Consider the following 16,541-nt stretch of genomic DNA (forward strand, 5'->3'; position numbering starts at 1 on the left):
AGTGGACAAATATTGTTTTGTAAACTTGTAACGAATGAGTGAAACTGTGAATTTTGGTGTCATGTATCATGTCTATATATCAAATATTAAAGATCATACGCCAAGATGTATCAAAAATATTAAGAACAACTAAACCACCAAAAACAAATTTAACTCACGAAGAAAAAGACGCCTTACATAATTTGAAGAACAACAAAAGTATCTAATAGTTCATCTACCTTGTCATTGGGTATAGCCAAAATGATATCATCAACATATCCTTTCAAATTCCATTTATTAAAAAATATGTTGATGATATTATTTTGGCTATACCCAATGACAAGGTAGATGAACTATTACTTTCAATGGTTATGACCCCTACATCCAGTTCACTATAGAGAGGGAAGATGGTAATTGGTCCGTCCCCTTTCTCGACATAAGGATGATCAGGGAAAACAACAACATTAAAATAGATTGCTATCAAAAACCGACCCATTCTGGTAGATACCTTAACTACCACTCTTACCATAATAATTCTACCAAAGTCAACTTAATCAAACAGATGAAAAATAGAGTAATAAAACTATCAGATCCTTCATTTCATACAAAAAACCTACAAATCCTACAGAAACTGTTTATTTTAAATGCTTATCCAACACCATTAGTGAATAAGATTTTGTTTAATACTATCCATAACGAAGATACTTCACCTTCCTTCGCGACTAACAATGCTGATCCTGATGTCTTAAGTGGGAACCCAGTCTCGGATACTCCTATCAACAAATATTTTTCATTACCATATTTCAGAGATATCACTCCGGGGTTAACAAGGATTCTGAAAAGTGTTGAAAATAGCTTTGGTAATAATAATAACAACATTAAACTTAATGTGGCTTGTAGATCAGCCCTAACAATGAATAATCTTTATTCTAAGATAAAAGATAAGACTACCATAGATAGGCTTAGTAACATTGTCTACAACATTCCATGCCTCTCTTGCAGCAATTCCTACATCAGCCAAATACATCAATTATTGAAATCATGTATTACACTACACAAAAGTGATTCTCGACTTCACCCTGACCGCTGTGCATTAGCCAAACATGTCCATTCCACTGGTCATCTCATGGACTATACTAACACTACAATTCTCCACCGTGAGAACAATAAATCTCAAAGAGAGTTCATTGAAATGTCTTATATTTTCCTTAACGATTTCTCCATCAATGTTAAGAGTGACATTAAGAATCTAAGCGATATATACCACTTCTTACTTAAATCAGATACCAAGAACAATACAACATCACAGATAACTAACTTGACTGATATATCCATTAACAACTAACCTACTTTAATAATTAATTTTCATTAACTAAAAAAGATAACATTCCCTTGCTTTTCTTAGATACGTCTCAATAAGATATTATTATAATAATACATGAACAATATAATATAATTAAAAAAGAAAATCTAAAATAATATTTCCCTATACTGGGATTTAATTATATTCGGTTTTACCAATGAACCTTAACGACATAAAGATTCAAAAGAACTACTTGAATTGTCAGCACATGCGTTCTGGTTAAAACTTTCTCATTTAAACTTTCTAACAATAAAAAATTTAGTTATTGCCGACAATTCAAAGAATTACCTCCTTTTAAATGTAGTTATTCTAAGTTACGGTAAGATCAATAATGTTTTTAATAGATAATATATGGTAGCTAATTATAATTTATTCTCTTTCAGCCCTGAAGAAGCCAACTTAATTCTCTTTGGCGAAAACGTTCGGCGAAACAATTGATACTCATTAGAGTCTTTCTTGCAGATTTCCCCAATATTTAAGAGTTTACCATTTAACTTATCTGCAAAGATTAAATTTCTTTTCTATATATATATATATATATATATATATATATATATATATATATATATATATATATATATATATATATATAGGTATATGTATATGTATATGTATATTTATATGTATATGTATATGTGTATATATTAATAAAAATAAAACAAAACGTTTTTGTATTTTTCATTCTCCCCTAACAGCCAACACAACCGCATTAATAAAATCAGCAACATTCGCGATCCAAAACGACGAAAACAGAAGAAAAAACGAAAAAGGGAATTACTGACAAAAGCGAATCATCCATGTGACAGCATTATGAATCAGCCTGGCTGGTAGACAGTCACTTGTCTGGTGGAGAAGTCGTCGTTTTTGTTTTCAAAGGAATTTCCAGGCCTTGTCTATCTTGATTGATGTCGCGATCGGTATCGTCCGCTTAAAAGATAAGCATCGAAGATGGCCACGGACATGTGCGTGGAAGTTGAAACAAAAGAAAGTTTATTGTTCGATGGCATTCATAAGTGCTGCAGGTTAAGGTAGGTTTGTGTACGGCGAACATGTAATTTGAAATGAAGTATTAAATTCAGAGCAGTGTACGGGGTAGAAAGAAATATGGTATAAATATCCTAGATAAAGAGTAAGGTCAAGTTTGAGGTTTTTTAACTATGTATTTTCTATTTATTTCAATTTTATTAATTAGCAATATAAATATTCTTGGGTGGTTAAAGGCTGGTTATGGATCTTGGAGGTAATATGAGATGTCGACTCTTATATTGCAATAAAACTCAGAGAAATGTCCACCCGTTTCCCAACGAAAGGGTAAGGGGTTCTGGAAATAGAGCTCAGCTCTGCCAGTAAATCCTACACTCACGTCCTCGAAGACATATGTCGCATAACCACCGGGTATATGGCGTACAATGGATGTGCGTTATATAGCAGCGGAGAGAGGGTTAAAAGCGAGTTTCTGGCGCCTTAAAACTGGAAAATGTCGACTAAGGCAAGAAACCTCAACAGAAAATCCTGATTCTCCAAGCTTTGGGATTGGAGCGATGGGCCAGTTCCCTCATCATCTGGAAAATAACTCTTTTGACTTAATATTATAACGCCGAGCCTCGGCAGAGAACAGAGAAGAGAAAAGAACTTTGAAAATTGGTACATGGAACACTCAAGGCATGACTTACAAGACAATTGAAATTTTAACTGAAATGACGAAGCAAAAAATGGACATCATAGTGCTCTCTGAAACCAAAAAGGAAGGCAAAAACTATGCGTATATCTCTGAAAGAATTCTGACAATAACTGTCATATTGTACGGCATCGAAACAAAACTTGTTAAAGTCTATGCGCCAACAGACGATTTAAATCAACAAGTTAAAGATTCTTTTTATGAAGAATTATTAAACATTTGTGATAAAATAAAAAGGCATCAAGAAATAATACTATTAGGAGGCCTAAATGCCAGAGTAGGCTCTCCAATAGACGATGACGTGGTGGGACAGCACGGAAAAATAGTTAAAAATGGTTCAGGGGACAGTTTAATTGAGTTCTATCAACTTTTTGGTTTAAAAATAATGAATACCCAATTCTAACATAAAGATCTTCACTCCAACAGAAGTCGATCATAGACTATATAATAATGAGACAGAAATCTAGATTTAAGTGCCAAGATTGCAGATAAAAAAAGAGGGTCTAACTGTGGGACAGATCACTACTTTCTTTCAGGTAATCTTTTATGCCTCTTTAAACAATTATCCAAATAGAACACCGAAAGTGAGAGAAACAATACTACACAGTACAAAACGGAGAGATATAAATTGCACCTTTTATTCCAACCAAGTATTAAACATCTTTTTCAATCTAGATTAGAAAAGGAACTAAATGAGATGGAAAGAAATATGAATATAGAACAAGAATACATCAACCTCAAAACGATAATATAAAAATTGCTTATGAATTGTTAGGAACAGAGAACAACAACAAAAAACACCACAACCCATCACGAATGAGAGAAAACGTAAAAGAAATGTGGGAAAATCACTATAAAAATTTACTCCAAGATTCCAGATTGGAATATATGGGAAAGAAATACAGTATGAAGAGACAAATAAATAGTAGCATTAGTACTGCTAACAACGAGGTCCGTATTGCGTTAATTAAAATGAAAAACGGGAGATCCGCAGGACCTGGAAATATAGCTGTAGAGTTACTTAAAGCAGGAGGTCCACTCCTAATAGAACGAATACTTTTTCTAATGAATCAATGCTGCCAACAAATTAAAGTACCATCTGAATGGAAAACCGCTCACCAATTGTCCATTTTTAAAAAGGGTAATCGAAAAGATCCTAACTGCTACAGAGAATTAAGTGTCCTACCAACTTTCGGGAAATTATTTGGAAAGATAATAAATGGTAAAATAGGACATCTAATTAGCGAAGACCAAAGTGGATTTGCTCCTGGTAGATCTTGCACTGATAACTTATTTATAATCCAACAATTAATAAAAAAAAAAGAATAGAAGTTGGTACCGAAGTACTCTAGCATTTATCAACATAGAAAAGGCGTATGATACAGTTCCAAGACTTAAATTGTGGCAAGCTTAAAAAAAAACGCTTGTTACAAAGAGAAAAATATAGAAGTTCTTTAATAATCAAAAATTAGATCAGAATTGATGTCCATGTTATTTGTTATTTTGTTGGTTCATAGAAATGATCAATGAAAAATATTTTGTAATACATGTATACTACCTTCACAAAGTTTTCCCTTCTTTTAAAATTGGACTGAACATTTAGGGCCTTTATCAACATTACAATATAAAGAAAAGAGAATTTTTACCTGCCCTGACTTATCTGTAGCACTCCTTTTTTTCTTGTTAGAGCGGCATTTTCGATGATAAGCGGCGAAAACGTAAACTCTGATACTAAAAGTAATTTCTTAGCAGGAGCGCACTTCAACACTGATTAAATGTATATACAAAGCAAATTAACAAATAGAATAGATAGCTACGAATTTCAGTAATCAAAATTAATAAATTATGAATAAAAGAAATCTTAACTGTGACGTATATTTTGTGATATGTAACTTAAACAATAAAGTTTAGAAAATAATACCAACGATACTTTTGGCACTTATTTAACAGAAAGAAAACAACTATTTTAGGAATTAATGATGTTAAAAGTAATCCTGAAGTAATTAGTTACGACGTACAGCAAGTGACCATTTTAGTGCCTCTTCTTTATATACCATAATTATGTAAATGATATGCTTAAGCTTAAACTAAAAACTATTGGAAACATAATTAGTTGGATAGTTTGGTATATCTTAAAACTATAACAAATTCAGACGTAAAAACATCATTTTAATAAACAAACTTACATAATTTAACAAATATATTATATGACAAATAATTAAATTTTGCAATATACACTTCTCCAAGAAATTAACGCACCACTTTAAAATATTAAAATATTTTATTAGCGTTAACAAAAATTTCCATTGTATGTTATATTTTGCAAGCCCCTTGTGTATGTTATTCGTACACTCTATATTTATTGACTGTGTTTTATCGCTAAAGTTTTTTTTGCAACAAAACAAAAAGAAGCAAAAAATGTACTAATTCTATAAATATACTAATTTCCAAGTGTTCACGAATTTTATTCGACTACTGTTTAATTGTTGATTATTGTTAATTGTGTTTATTATGGAACGTCAATCACGTAATTTAACCCGAGATGAACGTGCTCAAGCAGTGATACTGTCGAAAGAAGGTTGGAGTTACCGAAGAATTGGTCGTCGGTTTAATGTATCCCACACATCCGTCTCACGAGTGTTAGAAAGGTTCCTCGAAACAGGGGATCATACTCACAGACCATGGCAAGGACGAAACCGGGTAACTACCCCTATTCAAGATCGATTTTTAGGAATTTCTGCTCTTCGACAACGTTTTGTAACACATCGAAGTCTACAAATTCAGCTTCGAGACGTGCATGCTATACAAATTAGTACTGAAACTGTTCGCCAGCGATTTAGGGAGAATACAACTTAACACCTAGGATTGCCGCCCGAGGTCCTCTATTAACTGCAGAGCATAGAAAGGGGAGACTACATTTTGCCAGAGAACACGTTAATTGGTTAGAGGCTGACTGAGAACGAGTGCTATTTACTGATGAATCCCGATTTTGTTTGTACAATATCGACAGACGTGTTCGTGTGTTGCGAGCGACGAACCAATCAGTGTAACTTCTCACACTAATACCACATTTTTTGGTGGAGGATCCGTTATGGGTTGGTATTTCTTTGACCGCACGTACGGACCTAGTGGTCATACAAAATGGAACTATTACAGCTGAAAGGTACATATTGGAGATACTGGAGCAACATGTAGTACCATTCGCTCCTTATATCGGTGAAAATTTCTTACTAATGCAAAATAATGCCAGACCTCACGATGCACAGATGGTCAGAAATTATCTAGAAGACGTAGAAATTAACAATATGGAATAGCCAGCACATAGTCCGGATTTAAATCCGATTGAAAATCTCTGGGATATCCTTGGTAGGCGATTAAGAGCGACACCGATCCAACCAAACAACTTACAGGAAGTAGGAGAGAGGCTGATCCAAATTTGGAGAGAACTAGACCAAAATGAAATACGGTAATTAATTTTAAGTATGGGCCAACGATGTGAGGCTGATATACGTAGTAGAGGTGGAAACACTCGTTATTAAGACTTTTTTCATATTTTAGTTTACTTTTCTTATCATAATTTTTTTAGAATTTTCCGTTTTTTTTTCTCCTGTACTTCAACATTTTCTGATGATTAGACAAATTGTTATAATTACGAATAAAATGTAAAATAAATCTGGTGAAGTTATATTGTTTATTCTTTGCCTGTTTATAAATAAAATTGATTTATTCAAGTGGTGCGTTAATTTCTTGGAGAAGTGTATAAAAATTCTGTGCCAACTTTTAGTTTATTACAAATGTCTTGACCCACGACTAGTTTTCCGCGAGATATACGTTGCAAAAACTATTACTATTTAATAATTTAAAATAATATAGGTACAACGATAGCTTAATGGAATGTTTTATTTGCTATAGCGATATGTACAGCTGTTTCTCAACAAAACTGATACGACTCTTAGTAAGATTTGATCATTTCGAGCAGTGTATGTGATTGGTCTGACATTATATAATATTTATTATGACAGACAAATAATAAAATAAACAAACAAACAACAAAAAATTGATAACATATGTTAATTCATAAATTGTAATAATTACTAAGGTCTAAATTTTGAATTGCTGCATTTTATAAAGAGTATATAAATGATAGTTTTTACATAAAATAGGGTTGTTGTTATTTTCATTATTATTAAGGAATAAATTCGGAATAATTAAATATTAAGGAATAAATTAAAACTAAATAAAATAAATAAAATGAATATATAATACCCTGACAAGAAGTATCCTGACATATGGGTCCGAAAACTGGACAATAAACAAGAGAAATAGAGGTAGAATAAGAACAGTAGAAATGGAGTTCCTGAGGAGAAGCTGTAGACTTACAAAAAGAGACAGAATTGAAAACGCAGAGATTAAGCGGAGAATGGGAGTGCAATCAGACATAATCGACTATATAGAGGAGAAGAGACTATCCTGGTACGGCCACGTCAGAAGAGCGGACAGAGGACGCTGGTTAAACAAAATCACAGAATGGTGCCCGATGGGAAGAAGAAAGAGAGGAAGACCCCGAAGGTCATTCAGAGATGAAATCGACGAGGCTATGGAGAAAAGAACCCTGCGAGATGGAGACTGGAATGACAGGGAAAATTGGAGAAAACGGTTGAGTGAAGGAAGAGAGTGAAAACTGTGGAAATCCTTAGTAGTAGTAGTATTAAGGAATAAAACAAACGATATATTAAAGCAAGCATTGTAATCAATTTAAAAGATAACTAGACACTATCAGAGGCAGCATAACATTTTAACATAAGCAGAACCACAGTTTTTCTATTAAAAAAAATGGAGGGAACAAGAAACTCTCGAAAGAAAGCGATGGTCTGGAAGACCAAAACTTTACTAAATTTAGGTATGTAAAAATAAAATTAATATTTTTTAATATCTCTATCAACATTGATAACAGCTTGTAGTCTTCGGTCCATCTGCGTAAAAGGAACTATGAAATTGTCTTCTTCAGAGAGCTTTTCCCAAACCTATTGTATACCGTGCGCATCTAAACATTCCGTATATGTATTCGGCAACTAGGACTTTTCTATTGGTCCTTTGCGACACGCGGCCATGTTTCAACCAATAGGTGGCGAGGTGCCAAACACGTATATGGAATGATACTACTACTACTATCGGTTTACAGCGTTCTCCGACGCCTTTCTACTCCTAACCGCCATTCTTCTCTATTTAACCATAGGCCTGGAGGGATTTTTCTTTTCTCTAGTTCTTTTTCAATTCCCTCTCTCCAGCTTCTTCTCGGCTTTCCTCTTTTTCTTCTTCCTTGTGGTGTCCATGTCAAAATACGTTTCGGAATCCTGTCATCTGGCATTCTCTGTACATGGCTGTACCATATTAACTGTTTTGTTTTTATGTCATCAACTACTGAATGCTTGACTCCCATCATTTCTCGTATTCTCTCATTTGGTATCCGATCTCTTCTTGATTTGCCTGCTGCTCTTCTCCAGAAGTGGAATGTTACTTTGGTGCGAAATTCATATACGGAATGTTAAATCTTCGCAGACCAAAAAAGACGACTTTTCATTAATATCAGAAACGGAAAGTGATTTTAAAATATTTGTTAATGTATTATTAAAAAAAAAGTAAATCAGTTCAATAGAAAATAAAACAAAATATATTTTAATAAATAATAAAAAAAAAATGAGTGTTAATATTAAAAAAAAACTTTTCGTCTGGACGACCACGTGAATCGCATTTTGGGATTTTGACGTGACAACGTCTTAAATTAGGTTGTGGCTCGGAGTCATTTAAGAAAAAGTGTAACGCCCGCTCACATCTGTTACAGTGAGTCACCGAACGAGAGAGAGGCCCGCCGGACCGGCGAATGCCTTGCGTCTCTCTCCCACTCAAACATGATCGGTCCGCTGCGCGCGGCACTAGAGAATTAGGCGCGTTGAATCGCTAAAGTTGAAAATCGTTGAAAGTATCGTCAGCTGTGTCTGTAGTGAAAATGTGAAGTGCTTACAGTATCCTATTTTAGGGGGAACCACCAGTATCAGATATAATTTTAGGAAATTACCTAGGGACCTATATTCTTTTATAATATTGCTATGGATTTATCCATTTAATATTGAGCAATGATTGTAAACATTCTTTATAGTTTAAACTTCAATGAAAATTATTAACTGTGTCTAAAGACATATATGATATGAGGTATTTTACCCAAGAATATTAAGTATAATGAATATACATAAAAACATAATTTTGTTTTCTTAGGATTTAACATTTTGTCAGCACATTATCTCAAATTCACACTTAAATCAATATGTTTTTACTATTAGGTCTGTTGAATGTTTGTTCTTTACACAAAATTTAGTCTATACTTCATATTTATTAAAGGCGGTAAAATATACATTACAATTCAGTTGTTTATAAACCACTTTCAAAGCATAAAGAACCTTTTAAGCTTTGTTTATATTATTTTGTGTATATTAATTGAGTTAATTGGAGTAGCCCACTTTGATACAAAAATACAGTCAATTTATGGATATTTCAAGGTGACAATCTAAAAAAAGCTGATTTCCTCCCATGCAATTTATTAGAAACACTTGAAATTAAAAAAAAATTTAAAAATCGTAAGATGTAAGACCTTAATCGTGAGATCGTGAGATTTGTCTTCAATTCGTGAGTAGATTCGTCATTTACAACAACTACAACAATAAAGGTAAATAATTGTACACTAATATTTCATTATCGTAAACTATGATTGATTGATTAATTGTTAGATTGACACAAAAGTTGAGAAACTGAGTTTATAGCGGCAATTCCTTGTTCCTATTGTGCAATTTAATAATATTTATATCAATAAATATTCTACCGAGAAAAAGACGTTGTCACGTAAAATCTTCGCCCGTAAAACCGACTTTACAGGCAACCGATTTTTTTTCATGAAAGTGATAATGCAAAAAGATCGCATGAGAATGTTTTTCTAAACAAATCCTAGAGCTTTTGGCCTTATTTAATAGTCCTAATATTCTAGTATCTAATAGTAAAAGTACTGTTAAGGTTTATTACCTCTAAGTAAACTGAAATTATAAACTATCGTAAACATATTGATTTAAATAAACTTATTATTAACCAGATACGGCTATAGAACCCTAGACGGCCTTTCTTTAAGGGGGAAATTCACTCATCCCAGATAAATACCGTATTAAATGGATTAAGCTTTGGTGGTGCTCTTTCCGTGAAATTAAGCCCTAGGTGACTTAGTACGTTGGAGTATCTCCCAAAAATTTTTGTACCGTCTTATGTCCCATGGTCTTATAGAGATGTTCATTCAGACCCAGTTTTTTTTTTATGTTTTTTAGGAGATTCTTAGAAATGACTAAAGTATTAGAGAAAATAATAGATATGAGTATTATCTGGGCACATTCAATTTCTTAACGTCTTCGAATTTGAATTTCCTGATGTCTGTATTTGGCGATTTTTTCAATATATTTTAAACGTAGATTATTGATGTTATGTATCGCCACATAAATTAATCTTGCTTGTATCATTAATTTATTAACTAATATAAAATCTGGTGTACTAAGTGCCACTATTTGGACTGTGAGCACAGTTTGGTCCCAGTATAACTTGGAGTTTTTATTCTCAAGCATACACTCGAGAACATATTGATAATATAGGAGATTTGGTTGATTTGAAAAAGCCCCAGTTTGATCGTTATCCTTGTATTTATATTTCTTATATTCAGTTCCAGGAAATGCCTGGCAGTCCTAGGTAAGATGTTGAATGGTTTCTTGTCGTTTCGGACCTGAGGGTCTTTAACGATAGATTTTAGATAGTTTTTGGTTGATATAATTTGATCCTGAATGGCGAGTAATGAACCTTGTGTTTCAGGGGACATGTTGTCTGATGTTAACGAATAGTTCGACGCTATATTGTCGACAGAGTCTTGATTGACTTTATTGGGATGTCGCCCGTGCATTCAGGTAAATCAGTTTTGCAGTTTTTTGTCCTTAGTCAGGTGGTTTATGCGCATTTCTGTTTCCCTTAGTTTAATCGGTGTTGTGTGATTTATTTCGCAAATCGTGCGATGTAAAGTAGTTGGCTTAGCTTGCATCTGAATATGCACTCTTTCCCCTAAATACTGCGGTAATGTCATTCTTTCTACTGCACTTCGTAGATAGTGCTTCTATGCCTTTGCGAGAAGTAATTGTACCTTTCGCTGAAGATTTTCTGCATTCGTTTTTGAATAGCTAAGAGCAGAACATTTGTAGGTGTATAGTACCTTAAACAAATTTTTTTGTTAAGGCATGAACGATATTGCAGTTAGTTATATTATAATTTATTTTTATTATTTATTATTTTCATCTTCCAATAAGGATTTTGTATTTTTTTAGATAAATATCCTTATTTTCAAAACAATGTTAAATGTAGTTTAACATTCTGAGTTTAATAAATTTTTATTTTTATACATTTCTTCCTAAAACTTTATAAAAACCGAATATATGTTTTGAAATATTATTTTAAAGTATTAAAAAATCAATGAACTTGGCTTATTTCACATTTAATTTATCCCAGATTAGTCCAAACCTGTCTTTTACGTCTTTACGACGTAACGAATCTAATACACTTTGTTTTTACGAGTTTTGTATCTAGGAGGACGCCTAATTGCTTCGCTTAATTTCCTTCCCAACTTTTATCAACTTTAATGAAACTCACTTTATGATCTTTTCTATATGGTTCACGTTTGGGGTAAACTACTTAGTTTTTATGAGTCATTGCTTCGAAATTTCTAAAATTATTTAATGGTCTTCACACCAACGTGAGGTTTATTTACAAAAGAGATATATCTATTTAACTTTATATTTGAAATCATAAGTGATGTAAAAACTAGTAAAAAGGTAATATACTTAAACCAAATGCAGTATAAATATAGTACAAAATTCAAAATGAGAATTTCTTGAGTTTCACGAAAGAAAGTCCTTTGTATCGTATGTATATTTAATGAGAAGATTTGGTCTACAGTAGATCTGTCCTTTCTAAAGCCGGCCTGATACTCATGTAGGATTGTTTCCGTATAGCAATTTAGTTTATTTCTCAATATTCTTGCCAAGATTTTGTATACCGTGTCTAGTAAGGCTATACCTCTATAGTTGTTACACTTCAGTTTGTCTCCTTTTTTATGCAGAGGGCATATGCGGGCCTCATACCACTCCGATGGCATTATTTCCTTTTCCCATAATTGCACTAGTAGCTGGTATATTTTTCTTTATAGATGTTCTTCACCAAACTTGATCATTTCTATGCATATGTCATTTTTACCAGGACATCTGTTATTTTCCATTTCTTGTATTGCTGTCACCACCTCCTCCTCTGTAGGCTGCCTTTCAACTATCGCATCTTCTCCAACCGTCCAGTTGTCTACTGCTTCGTGCTTTAATCGCTAATCGTCGGATCGCTAATTAAATTTCCGTCTTTACCTTTCATATAACTACAGTGGCTTTGATAACCTTTTCCCATCTTTTTAACTTCTTGATAGAACGACCTCACCTCTTTGTTTTTAAACTTCTCTTCTATCTCTTTTAATTTCGACTCCTTGTGGTATCTCTTTTTCCTTCTACAAAGAGCTTTCCATCTTCCTTGGATTATTCTATATTCTTGTTTTTTACACTCTCTATTATCTGTTAATATTTGTTGTCTGATCTTCTTCTTTTCCTTTGCTATCGCCTGACACTCTTCATCAAACCAATCTTTGTTTGTACCTCTCTTGGAGTCGCACGTAACTATTTTCTCGCTAGCTTCTCCTACGGCAGATTTAATTTGTTCCCAGGCTTGATCTGTCTGTAAATTTTGGTCACATTGTTGAATTTTATTTATTTCTTCTTTATATTTATTTTTTATTTCTACTTCCTTAAGTTTTTCAATATTGTACTTTTTCTTCGTTTTATTGTTCGATTTCTCTTTTTCTTCCAGCGTCCTCCCCTCCAGAAAAATAAATATTAGCTAAACATTAATGAATATATCTTCTATTGAATCGAGTCTTTCCAAAATCAACCTGTGCCATCTTATGAAGATAAGGAATAGAGGAATAAATTTTTGACTTTTCTGAATTGAAAACTCTTTTGAAAGTGCTTTTAATTTAATAAAGTACCAATTGATTATGTTAAATAATGAACACTAAATGTATAATACCAAACGCATTAACTTTAAAACCTACTTCGAATTGGAGCTACACGCTGTTATTTTTTCCTCTCGAAACCGCATTAACGTTGTTACCGGACAAATGTTATCGAATTTCCCAAATTTAATTAAAACAGCTCGATGTCATAATTAGTGTATAGTAGAATGTTACTAAAATTTTCAGCACCGCAAATGAAACCACCGAAATTTAATGAACTAACAAAACTTTTTAATATTGCAGCTTCGTCGGTGCGCTTCGGTCTGGCCACAACTACGTCCCGGACACTTTCACAAGACGATGTTTAATTAAAGCATCACCCTTGAAAAGCCACCAGCGAGCTTTCTCATATTACAAACTCGGGTTATTCGATGTTCCTATTTTCGAAAACTACTATAGTAGTTTAATATTGGTATACTATAAAATTCATTATTAAGTACTCTACCAAAATATTCACGGATCTGCACCAAATATGATTTAAGATATTCAAATTTTTATGTAAATAATATTGTTAAGAATACGAAAGTAAATAAATTACTGTATTAGTTATAGTATTACCGAGGCTACTTGAGTGTGGGAAAATTTTAAAGACCGTGGAATAAAGCAGCATCTTTTGATGCTTCTTCTTCAGGTACCATCTCCGCTAAGGAGGTTGGCAATCATCATAGCTATTTTAATTTTTGAGGCAGTAGCTCTAAAAAGTTGTTCTGAGCTGCATCCAAACCATTCTCTCAGGTTCTTGAGCCATGAAATTCGTCTTGTTCCGATGCTTCTTCTGCCATCTATCTTTTCTTGCATTATGAGTAGCAGGATGCCATACTTCTCGCCCCGCATCACATGTCCGAGATACTGTAGCTTTCTTTCTTTAATTGTTAGTTCTACTTCCTTCTCTTTACCTATTCTTTTCAGTACTTCATTGTTCGTAACTCTATCTACCCAGGAAACCCTCATAATTCTTCTATAGGTCCACATTTCAAAGGCGTTAAGTCGTCTCATTGTGTCTAGATTTAACGTCCATGATTTCACTCCATAGTATAGTACACTGTATACGTAACATTTTGTTAGGCGTACTTTAAGAGCTAATGTTAAATCTTTGCTACATAGGACCTTTTTCATTTTCATAAAATTAGAACGTGCTTTTTCGATTCTGAATTTGATTTCTGCAGTGTAGTCATTATTTTCTGTTATTCTAAGTTAAGTGTTCCTAGGTAAGTGTACGTTTTTACTCTTTCGATCTGCTGGCCTTCTACTGTCAAGATTTCGTTAGTATTATGGTTGTTTTTACAAATTTTCATAAACTTCGTCTTTTTGATATTGAGCGAGTTCGTACTCCCTACTACACATTACTATTTTACTTATGAGTCTTTCCAGGTCTTGTAAACTATCGGCTATTATTACTGTATCATCTGCATATCTGATGTTGTTAACTAAGACTCCATTTACTCTTATGCCGACTGTTTCATCTTTCAGAGTTTTTCGAATTACCTCTTCAGAATAAGCGTTAAATAATAGAGGTGATAGTATGCAGCCTTGCCTGACTCCTCTTTTTTGATGCTTGCTGTCAGTTAAAGCAGGTGGGTAGATGTAACAAGTGTACATGTCTTCTTCTTCTTCCTATACCGTCCCCATTAACGGAGGTTGGCGACCACATTTCTAAAAGTTTCTCTGTCTTTTGCAACGTGGAATAATTCGTCTACAGTCATGTTTGTCCAGTCTCGAATATTTCGCAGCCATGACTTCCTCTTTCTACCTATTCCCTTTTTGCCATCGACTCTACCCTGCATGATGACCTGCAGAAGACTATATTTATCATTCCTCAGTATGTGTCCAAGGTATGCAGTCTTGCGTATTTTTATTGTTCTCAACAACTTTTTGTCTCGACACATCTTTCTCAGCACTTCCTCATTGGTGACCCTGACAGTCCATGGAATTGACAACATTCTCCGGTATATCCAAAGTTCAAAGGCTTCAAGTTTCTTAACTATTTGCGCTTTTTAACGTCCATGTTTCTACCCTGTATAATAGTTGGGACCAGACGTAACATTCAACAAACCTCAGTCTCAGCGCAGTATTCAGATTACTTTGTCACGGAACAATTGCTTGAATTTTAAGAAAGCTGTCCTTGCCATTTCTATTCGTTCCCTGATCTCTTGGTCTGGATCTAATTCTGTGTTGATGTAAGCTTCCAGATATTTATATTTTGTCACTCTCTCTATTTGCTGTCCACCAAGGGTTAGTTGTTCATTATTTATTGGACTCCTTGATACTATCATAAATTTGGTCTTATCTGTGTTGATGTATCATTTGAATGCATTCACCATTTATTGCATCTATTAACATTTGTAGTTCTTCTATACTCTCAGCCATAATTACCGTGTCATCTACAAATCTCGTGGTGTCCTTGCCTGACCCCTCTCGCAATCGGTATAATATTTGTTTCTACATCGTTCACCTTTACTACTCTTTCTGGTTCCAGTATATAGCCTTAATAAACTCAATGTCTTTTTTGTCTAAATTGATGTTTTTTAATTCATCTATTAACTTCATATGCTGCACTCTGTCAAAGGCCTTCCTAAAGTCTAGGAAGCATACAAGTATATAGGTGGATTCTTCTTTTTTATCTGACAAATCGTCTTCTTTTACATTGACAAACTGTCATATACCATCTGAAAACAATTGGCACGTATCTGTTTACCGCTATATCAAAATATTCAGGGTTTTCATCGGTTTCACGTTAAAAAGTTATGTTTTATGTTAAAATGTTATATATTATATCACATAATACGTCACCTTATATGTCAAATGTTACATTATGTCCCATTTTTATATAAAATTCTACATAATGTGTCAAAAGTCCGTAAACTTCGTAAAATACGGTTCAATTAAAAAATTTTTTTTTTAAATATCTTCAATGTTGTAAATAATGACAAATGGGTTTTTTGCAAAGAACGGCTCAATTAAAATGTCAAATGGTGGTAGTTCATCACATTACACTCGAATACTGGATTTTTCAAATTAGAGACCTATCAACCAAGGGAACAGGCAGAGTTCCGAAAAAGTTACGGAACAAATGACCATCTACAAAGTATAAAAACACTAATAGAGAAAGCAGTGGAATACAATAAACCGCTAGTTCTAATATTTATCGATTTTCACAAAGCCTTTGACACAGTTGAGCTAAGCAAAATATTACAGGCACTTAAAGAATGCAGGCTAGATTATAGATATACTAAATTATTATACAAAATATACCTGCAGGCAACAACCACTGTCAGATTACATACTAACAGTAATCGCATAAAAATAGAACGGGGGGTTAGACAAGGACACCCAATGTCACC

The sequence above is a fragment of the Diabrotica undecimpunctata genome, chromosome 6 (genome assembly GCF_040954645.1).
Source record: "Diabrotica undecimpunctata isolate CICGRU chromosome 6, icDiaUnde3, whole genome shotgun sequence".
NCBI lineage: Eukaryota > Metazoa > Arthropoda > Insecta > Coleoptera > Chrysomelidae > Diabrotica > Diabrotica undecimpunctata.